This window comes from Haemorhous mexicanus, chromosome 1, assembly GCF_027477595.1.
Source record: "Haemorhous mexicanus isolate bHaeMex1 chromosome 1, bHaeMex1.pri, whole genome shotgun sequence".
In the NCBI taxonomy this organism is placed as follows: domain Eukaryota; kingdom Metazoa; phylum Chordata; class Aves; order Passeriformes; family Fringillidae; genus Haemorhous; species Haemorhous mexicanus.
In genome coordinates, this window is record NC_082341.1 from 148313716 (window position 1) to 148324531 (window position 10816).

Here is a 10816-nt window from a genome sequence, read left to right on the forward strand (position 1 = left end):
ATCATCAGAACTATTAAATGCCGATCAACTTAGCTGAAATTATACTAGGTCAGCTTAGTGGCCTGTTGACAATGTCTCTCATTACTGAACTGATACTGCAATAGTTCCTGGGCAAAATGTACTGTTATTGGTTTTTTCTAGATTTTTTTTTTTCTCTGTTTAAAGTAAGGAAGGCCAGAACTTGAAGAACTGAAATCCAAACATAGGCTCTCATATCTGTAGTTTGATTCGCCACATTTGTCTGATTTTCAAAGATATTGGAACATCTTTGTTCAACAAAGAGCAATAAATACCACTGAAGCTGATTAATATTTTGAATATTTTGTCTAGATTTTCGGGTTAAATGATTAACAGAGATATGCAAATCACTGATGATCCAAGATAACTGCTTTATTTCTGCTGACACTTCCGACAAGAGATGTCACTGTGGAAAGGAAATGAGTCAGGAGAAATGAATTTCTGAACAGTGTGAATACATTCCTGGCAAGACCATTCCAGGAAAATTAAACAGGGTAGCAGATCAAATATGCAGGCAGATGAACTACAGTAGCAAAACTCATCACACAAAGAGAGTTTTTCCCTCTGATGTGATGACCTGTGTGGTTCTCACAAAAACCTTTACAACAGAGTGGATAGCTTCCTGAGGCTTGCTCAGAGCAAAGCAAAGGGAATAATACTGAGATTTCATCCTTGTGGGGTGTTTGTATTCATTCACTTTTAATGCAGAAGCTGATTTGTGACTCTTCCCCTGTATGACAGAAAAAAAATCTACCTGAAAATGGTAAAACTATTACTCCTCCAAATTCCATCAGGGTGTTATTTGCTTATGCAACCTTAAAGAAGAACTTTAAAAACTTTTGGATACTGTCATTACCAGGTTGGATGACATAATGGAAAATTAAGTTTGTGACAATCTGAGATCATCAAGGATAGGACAGAAAGCTTGCATGCCCTGAAGTCTGTGGGAAGTCTGGCATTGAAATTAGAGACACTAATAACTCAACACTGATCTTCCCTTCAGAAATATTGTCTACATGTTACTTTGCCCAACATTTCTCGGTGTGTCTCCTTCTCTGTGACATATTTCAATCACTATGGCCACTGTTTTCCATGCAGGGATTATGTCTGAGCAAGACACTTACTTATGTACTCATTTAGATGTCACCTACATTAAGCCATCTTCCAGCTTTTGTTACCAGAACTTCATCTTTTTCATTCTTTTATGTTTTATCCAAAATTGCTTTTTATAATGACTTTTAATTTAATACCTTCAGCAGCCCACACATTAGAAGGGAGCATGTATCACTGGTACGAAGAAAAAAATTCTCAAGAAAAGACAATTATTTTAAACAATACCAACAACCTGATCCAGTTTCTCCAGCTAGTTTCAAGTGATGACATAACTATGGGTCAAATTTGAATTCAGTGATCCTAGAGTAGATCTGAAAAGAGGGAGGGGTGTTTGGTCTACACCCTGAGTTACTGATATGAGTCCCCAAAGTCAATAGAATTGAAGGAGGAGAATTAAATAACCCCCTCTGTTTTAGTGACATTACCTTGGATTTATGTCAGTAGAGCCAAGAGCAGACACTCATTTAGCAGAATATCGCCAAGAGGAAAGATCATGGTGAGTGCTAATATTTGTTGCTGGAAAGAATCCAGCAATGATAAAGAAGCCATATTTTTATAAAGCTTTGAAACCATCCTCTAGGCACATTATGTGGGTCAAGGTACTAGGAAATAATGAAAGTCACATGGGTCCTAGGCCTTTCTAATCCTGTCTGATCCAATGATCCTCCAATTTTGGTCATTTCACTTGAGTCTCTTAAGCAATTTCAGGCCAGCAATAAAGGCAGTTATAAGAATGCCTTAAAATCCAGCTAGGCTCCAGCTTAAATAAAAAAAATATATTCACTTTTTGGGCTTTTTGCAAATGATTGTCAGAATTTCACAGAGAAACTCAACTGTTAACAACCCAGTCTGGGAAGGTGCTGAATGCAGGAGGTGAAAGCCATCAGCTGCCAAGGTACAGTAACACGATGGCTCTGAGTGCAAAGCTGTGACACAGTCTGTTCTGAGAGACACTTAGAGTTCTGTCATAAACTGGTTTTACTAAGAAAACAGCTTGTGGGCTGAGAAATCAGCACAGAAAGGAAGTCAGGTTTCTTGCTCTCAGAACACATACAGGCTCGGGCAATTTTATAAAGAATGTGCTTTTTTTTAGCAGCTTGGAATTTAAGACAAATGCATCCCCAAAACTGTTTCCTGGTTTCCTTCCACTCTCAAGGGTAGATTTTCCTTTTAGTGCAGACAATCAGAAAATATTATGAACCTTCACAGGAACTTGGAAATATCTGATGATGCTCTCATATGATGGCTCAGATGCTCACTCTCAGTCTAAACAAAATATCTTCTGGGGAAAAAAAAAAAGGTATGTAAGAGTGGGTGTATATGTATATGAGTGCTTATGCATGTGAATTTTCTTTTTGCCTCTCCAGTGAAAGAGGAACACCTAACTTATTTTCTTGACATGTTAGGATCTGGTAAACTACGAGTGAATTCTGTTACTATTTGGTTAAATTAATGTAACAAGGTTCAGGGGAATGATCCAACATTTTTCAGGTTATGAATGGATATATGTTTTTAATTCCATGACTAATTATGTCTTTGCCAGTAATAGCAGGTGGGTACTATTTCAGACTGACTGTGACAGTGGTTTGAGGAATCCATACAGCTGATTAGCAGTCACGAACCCACAGTTCATATCCCAAGGAAAACATTGTAGCAATATTGTGCATTCTGCATGCTCACCTCTTTGAGAAGTCAGTGAAATTTAGATGCCTGATCTGATAAACAATACCAGAGTAAAGCCCTTAAATTCTTATTCCAGAAACTAGTTCAAGTTAATTACTAACAAGTATTCCCCTTGAAGTCTATGGTTATGAATTTGTCAGATGAAGCCTCAGACATTGACCCTTTTGTCAAGGTGAACCTAATCAACCCAGATAATTTTTTGTTTATCTGATGGAATGCAGGAATGGAGCTCTAATGACAATCTTCTCTAATTCAAACTGCTGTGTAAATATCATAAAAACATACATTAAAAAGATGGCCTGGTTCCAGGCATGAAAATATTGCCCTTTGTGATTAATCAAATGAAGAGAAGGGAATGATTATAGTGCCAATGCTAAGAAAAAAATGTTTAAAAAATCAACCAGCAACAGGAGGTTATACTACTGTTTATTTTCAGTAGTGCCTATACTGTTTTAGTGGGTTAACATGCTGTGGAAGACTTTAGGATCTTGAAGACTGGTGTCTATCTATGACTTGGATCATTGTGCCTTTCATCCCATGTCTTAAAAATATTCCCTGGCATAAGATTTACCTCTTAGAATACAGCCTTATCAAAGAAGGGATGGTAAAATAGGGGACAATCCAAGTAAGAGAATAAATTCAACAGCAGATAACAATAAAGATATTTTCTTCTTATATTAATATTTCTATTGCTTTGACTCATTCCTATGTATTTTTTTTTTTGCCATCTTTTTCCCAAGCAAAGTTTCTGACAGCATACATTGTAGATGTCATGAAACCCCCTGGCAGAAATTACCTTATCTATCTTTTGATATTCACACTATAAGTTTGTGTCTGAGATAGTTATCCTATTGTAGTCAAATCCAATAGAGACACAGAGTTGAGAGTGTGATTGATCGGATCTAAAGCTTCTGCCTTCTCTAGGATAAGAAGAGCTGCACCTTAGAGTTTTCTGAGTTTACAGGCCTTTCCTCTATTGGTTATGAAGAAAGCTCATGGCCAGAAGTTTAGATATAGAAGTCCACACTGCAGTAAGATGTACCTCCTCCCTCCTGACTTTATTGAAATGTCAATCAATCCCTTAATAGACACATATGCCAGGGTTACTGGTCTTCAATTTCTTTTTTTTTTTAAAGACAAAGAAAAAGAACTTAGAATCCTCTGATAACATAATTGTTGTTCTGTATCCACAGAAGTACCACAGTGCATGGCTAACCTTGCATCATCATTTAGAGAACAAACAACACTGGACATGACTTAAAATTTTCCTCTATATCTGTTGTGAATGTGAAAAAAATTACTCATATGAGTTTTTTGAGTTTCTCTTTTTCAGTCTATCTGTCTGAGGAGACAGATTACTTCAGTTCACCTTTAGCACGATACAGATGCCTCACCTAGAAAAACAAGAATCTCATGTTGATTTGTCTTCTCTTGATAATGTCTGCAGGTAGCTTAAATCTTTCCCCGGTTGCTTTTTATCTCTTTTTTGGACTGTTTTTAAAGACATTCCAAGATGTTGCTGGACAGCTCCTTTTCCAAAGGGTAGCAGTAGCAGGGAAACCAAAGAACATCCTGCTTAGTCTGATGAGCCTTTTTGTTAAGAGGACGTGTGGGTTTTTAGTGTAGTCTACCATGATTTGAAGAAGAGCAGAGAAGTACACTATGTCAGCCATCTGATGGTTAGTGCTGTCTTTTCCCTCCACTTTCTGTATTCTTTTGCCTTCATGGGTTTAACCTAGTTACTTTGGGAAAAGACTGTCAGCATTTTTACCAGACTGAGATGAATATCTGTTTCTTGAGACTGAATTCAGTTATTATTTACATGCAGTCCTACTCATTTGATAATCTTAACCTCAGCACTGAGGTTTGACTTTACATATGTAAATAATAATATTTTACTTGTTGGAGTTGCAAGATCTGTGTATATAATGATGCCTCTGTTATGGTGGAAAGATTGTCAGACTAGATGTGAACTAATAATTGAACTTTGAAGAATGGGACATGATATAGACAAGTATTCTCAGCCATGATATAGCTGCGTCACATGTTTTCAATATGAAACATGACCACAGGTTGTAAATGCAAACAAGGCTGGGGAAAGCCAAAATTGCCTCCATCTGAGAACTATAAAATGACATTTTGGGAAAAGATGGTTCTGTTCCACTATGAAGTGGTTTCTGGATACTGGATGTGACAATGTCAAAAAAAATTTCCAGAATGAATAACTTTATACTCTGAATGATCTTAAGTCACATATATTTTTAATAACACATAAAGCAGGGACAAAACTGTGCCTCTGACTTGAGTACACCATCCACGGTTGGCCAGATCTTGTGGAAAGATCTGCAGGCCAAATCAGAATATGTCTCTAATTGTTATTTTTATGCACCCACTTTGCGAGTGTTGTTGCTGCTTATTTTCCCAGTTCAGCTAGTCCCCCTCATCTCACAAAAACATTGTGTCTGTGTGCACTGATGGACAGCTCCAAGGCAATGGCTCTCACAACCACCAAAGCAGGTGGTTTGTGGCCACTCAAACAGGCTCTGAGAAATCATGGTGATTAAACAGAGGAACTGCATTCAACAAGGACTGTATGTCTATATCTGTGGGAGATATTAAGTTTATAAGGTGTAGAAAAAAAGATTACTTGGGTAGATCTGCTGATGTAAGTGTGGCGTGACTAAAGAGGAATGTATCTTCTGTGCCTCTAGAAAAGCCTATCAGTGCAATACAAGAGCCATATTGGCTAATAAGTTATGATCCTGGTTAATGGTTATTAAAATGGTTAATCTTTTGTTACTTCCCTTATCAACAACATTTTTCCAAAGTGATGTGATAATATCCTTTTTTTCCTATTTAGGGAAGCCTTGCACAAATCAATTTTTGAGGAAGTTGATAGACTGCTGGTAAGAATGCTAAACAAATTAATTTTAAAAATTAGTTGGTATTTTATGTCTTCTGTGAGAAGATGTTGAATGTATATACATTTTAACTTATGTGGCTTCTTAAAAAACTCCCTAGAAAACAAAATATAATTTTAAAAAATGACCAGCTGATCATTACTATTTGATTTCTTATTTTTAACAATGTTTCAGCTGAATGCTGAATTCTTCTAACCAGTCACAAGGAGACCTTTAATGTGATAACAAAACAATTTTTAATCTTTAGTAAAACTAAGTTTTACAGGCAATTAAATAGCAGAAAGATAGTGAAAAATAATATAAAGTATGATTCTGAAATGAAATCCACAAAAACTTCAAGAATGCAACAGTCCTGATGCTTTTTGATGTGAAACATCTAGCAACCTAATTTTTAAGTGCTACTCAGGTGACTGGGGTAGTAAAAAGCTAGCCAGATTCATACATTGCTTCTAGCAGCATTTTTGTGGTTTTGGAAGACAAAGAAACACCTCTCATGGCAACCATAAAACATAGAAAACTGTCCTCCTTTCCCAAATTTTTCTTTACAGCGACATTTTAGCTCTTAGCAATGACTGCTGATGGAGACATTTCATCCAGAAAATTCAATTGCCTACTCCTGCTGCTGCTATGGTTACAGATAATGGCATAACTTCTTGTTCTGGTAGAGACAATGGGCTGTTATGATGGGTCAAAGCAAAAAATTTCAAAGTTAGAAAGATTTCTCTGAAGGACAGGTAGTTGAATAGCACTTGAAGCAAAATCTTGTATATTTTCTCTAGAAGTTGAAGAAAGAGTAAGGTTTTCTTTTTCCCTTCTCTGAAAGCTTTAAAATTGCATGTGTCTCATTAAAACATGGCTATGTGTTCTATGCTATATTATTCTAATTATTACTCCAAAATGAAGAACACAACAATATTAGGAAGCACAGGTGCAATCAGGTTTAGAGGACAATTAGATTCAATCCCACCCAAAGGCTTCCAGCAGACTAAAACTCAAAGATTTGTGTTTTTCTCAAAGCTGTACTTGTTAAATCCATCTCCTTTGCCTATGCTCATCACAGCTCATGGACTCCCTGGGAATGCCTCTGTCACCCCACAAAAGCCTGTGCTTTCAATGAGGTCAGATGATTTTACTTATATGCAATTTTGGCATGGTCCTGTGTCCTGGTTTGAAAATAAATAAGTTTTTTAGGACGCTATGGTCAAACTAATAGGTGCTCAGATTTGAATATTGGCACCTGGCGTGGCCACTGAGGACATGGATACGCCTCTGAGAACACAGTGGGGTTAAAAGCAGAGGACTCCCAGGGGGAAGCTCTCTTGGGTTCTGTCCGTGAAAGAGAACAGAGCTCCCCTGCCCGGCTCCGGGCTGGGCGAGGGAGGGGAAGCCACAAGGCCTGAGTGAGGTAGGCCGGGCCTGGGACAGAGAGAGGTGAAGGTCCCTGCAGGATGGAAGGGTGGAAGAATGCTGAGAGGCATTGGGCAGCCTCTCACCCCCCGAGGGGGAGAGAGAGAGGGAGCCTGTGCCTGTGCCACCTTGAAATTTGATAGCACGGCCTGGCCGAGAAGGAGAAAGGGTGGGGTGCAGCGAGAAGGTGCCTGGCAGGGCCAGCATAAGAGTTTTGGACAGGCAGAGCCTGACATTTTAACCCTTTTCTTGGATGATGGAAACCTTACAAATGCTGATCCTCCTGGAGCTGAATGAAGAAATAGAGATGGAATAGCAAGAAATAAGCAAGTGTAATGCAAGTTTGTGCAAGTGAAAGATGTCCGAGAGAAGTTGAGAAGAATTCTAAGTGAGAGGAGATGATAGAGTGGTCTTTGGCTGGACTTTTCTTGTACAGCTACTATTTTTCTTGCGACACAGAGACTGCATTTAGGGAGAGGCAATGGCTCAGAGCCAAGAGAGTGCAATGATGTGATATGAAGGAGTACATGAACAGAGACAACGGGTGAGGAGGGTGGTGGTGCCCTCGATCTTCGGTGAAAGAGAAGATCTCTGTTCTCAAGACCCCTCAGCCCCAGAAAGTGAAATTTGAGGGGGACAGGTGTCCTGAAAGTGAGAGACTGTGTTCTTTTTGGAACTGAGCAAAGCACCCTTAAAAAGAAAACCCTAGAAGCAGATTTAGTCTATGTGCAGTGGTGAGAGCACTGGACATGGAAGGAAGATACCACGATGGCAAAAGGTCTCCAGGCAGTGCCATGTGTGACATGGAAACACAAGAGGTTTCCACTGTGCTTCCTGGGGAAGTCTATGGTACAAGAAAGACTCTTCTCTTCTGGATGAACTGAGAATTGATTATCTGAAGGGTAGTGATGGACTGAGAGTTAGTGAACAGAGAAGTGGTAACTGAATTGAGAATACAAGGTTTTGTCCTACTGTGATATATTGAGAATCTGGTGAGAAGAAGAGGAATGTTTTTAGAAGGTTTTTAATTCTGAGTTCTGTGTGTTTCTTTTTACGTATAGTTGTAGGTTAATAAAGTTTTTTCCCCTTTTATTCCTAAATTGGAGCCTGTTTTGCTCTATTCCTGGTCGCATCTCACAGTAGACACCAAGGAGAATGTATTTTCATGGAGGCACTGGCATTGCGCCAGTGTCAAACCATGACATCCTGTCACTCATATTTCAGTAGTTTATTTGGGGTTTTCCAGGAAGTTCTCTTACAAATCTCCACCACAATAATGTCTAATCCTTTCTATTGATAGGGTAACGCAGGAGAAAAGTACAGGGAAAACGTGTCTTTTGGAGGTCTTCTGCTTTTGTAATATTGCTGGTAATTCTCAGGGGTTTTTTGTCCCTTGCACAGCCTGACAATAGCAAGGATACAGCCTGGCTATAGTGCTCCCCAAGCCTTCATTTCCAGCAGCTCTCTAGTAATTTTGCCAAGCCACAGGGATCAAAAATCCTGGGCCAGAACCTTCTCTTATTTACACTGGCATACATTTCAAGATCAAGCCAGCAGATTCAACACAGTTTCACAACAGTAAAACTGATATGAGATCAGAGTTTGATGAGGTGCTTTTGGTTGTTTTTCAAGGAATTCAGAGGTATTCAAATACATTTCAGCCTAGGCATTTGCTTAGTATTTCTGCATATTCATGTTAGCCATGAGGATTTTCTCATCCTGTTCTCTGACACTTGCTGCCTCTGCTCAGGTGCTTCATTGTATAGACTGCATTAGTGCCAAAACATGAGCTTTTAATAAAATAATGGAAAGCTGTAGAATTAGTAGTTAAATTCAACAGTGCTAAGTGCATCTGCTGTTATTGTTGCAATGTTCTTACAAAATTTAGAGATGCTTTCCCATTCAAATTGTGAAGAATGTTTTAACTGGTTCCTGGAGTGGACTAGAGTTCTCTTTTCATGGCATACTGCTGAGGGCATACATTTTGTGCCCTGGGGTGCTTCATAAGAGTAGAAATGAGCATGCAGAATTTTCTGGGGCAACTTGGAGGACAGCACGAGGAAGAAAAAGCTACACTTGTTCAATGCCATCCCAGCAGAGTTCCCTCCCACAAACTCTCTGGACTCACAGGCACACCCAGGCTTTGTTCTGAAGGGAACTCATTTCTTCACAGCAAATAAACTTCAAGAATAAATAACATTTATGAAATTTATGAAACAGGCAGGGATAGTCAGAGAATCAAGACTCACAACTGATACTCAGGTTATCTCAGACCATGAGCATAACTGGATTAGATTTCACCTATTCTATTAGCCAGTGTCTTGTACTGAAAAAGGATCTGGACAACTTGCAAAGGGTTAGAGTCAACAATAGGAGCCTGCATGGGGTCACACAGCTGACTTTGCTCCCCATTTGGTTCCATGGACCAGCATTTGGTTAGAACTAAGGCTTCTTTTTTCCATTGTCCTGCATGGTGCTGACAATGAATAGGCTCCTGGGGTTGTGGCTTAAGGGGATTATTAGGCAAAAGAAAAACATGCCTCATACAAAAATCCAGCACTAAAATTTATGAAAATTTCAAAGACTGATGAAGAGAAGGTGTTGAGCTTTAATTATGGGCTTTCTCAATGTACAAGGCAGAAGAAGTAGATGAAATTCACATGAAAGTTTCAGCTCCATCGAAACAAACATAGCAGGGTAAGACCAATACTGGTTTTAATTGCTTGAACCAGAAGGAAAAGAAGACAACGAGGAAGGGCCCCTGTATTGGAGCACATTATGTCCTGCTCCTGGTTTTTCTCAAACCCACATGTTGCTGTGGCTATGGTAAAAATGGTGCTTGAGTGGCTGGTATGATTTAACTGCATACACAGCTTTACCAAAGTTGCCAAACATGCTCATTTTTACATAGACTCTTCCTGCCCATTACAGAGTCAATTCTTTGCATGATCTTGTGGCATCAGAAACAGAAGGATCTGGGTGTTCATGACATTATTTTCTTCTCTGTGGGAGCATATGATTGTAAAGTCTGCAAATAAGCTTGCCTGGGGAAAAAGGTTTTTCTATTAAGATTTTCTAAGAGGCTCCAGAACCTAAAGCATTACTGAGACTTCTGTTGTGTGTTGACTCTTACAGAGAAGTCAGGATGAGATTATTTGCCTTCTCCAATTTTAATTGTTCCTCTCTTTTTCAGACCACTGCTCTGCTAGGTCATGGATGACAGTATGTGTTTCAATATCTTTTGAAAGAAAGAAGGGGAGGAGCTCTGAAGGTACCTTGCTGCATTTGCAATCATATATGCAGCTCATGACCCTGGCCAAGTGAAAATTTAAATGTAAGGAAGCCTGATAGATTACTCTTTATTTCTCCCTCTTTTTCCAGTAAAAGACATTCTGTCTATGATGTTGATTGAACCTCTAAAATGGTCTGCTTCCTTCCTGTCTTTATAATTAGTTTCCTATTTAATGTGTATGTACTTTGAATTTTCTTTTAATGTTTGTACACATTTATCATTGTAAGAGTGATAAAAAATTGCATTTGATTTTAAGATCCTATTAACACTTTGCTTGAGTAACAAAGAATTGAGATACTTAAACATAATTTCTGGAAATATTTACTCACTTATTCACTTTCGGGGTGCAGTTGTTTATTTTGTAACAGTAGCCTGACAAGAG

The 10816-nt window shown here is 38.7% G+C and overlaps 1 long non-coding RNA gene across 1 annotated transcript; it reads left to right on the forward strand.

Moving 5' to 3' along the window:
* Positions 1-2187: 2187 nt before the first annotated feature.
* Positions 2188-10481, forward strand: LOC132333370 (uncharacterized). The gene is made up of 2 exons (XR_009488151.1): positions 2188-2431; positions 10336-10481. It is a non-coding gene; the product is annotated as an uncharacterized LOC132333370 (long non-coding RNA).
* Positions 10482-10816: the final 335 nt, after the last annotated feature.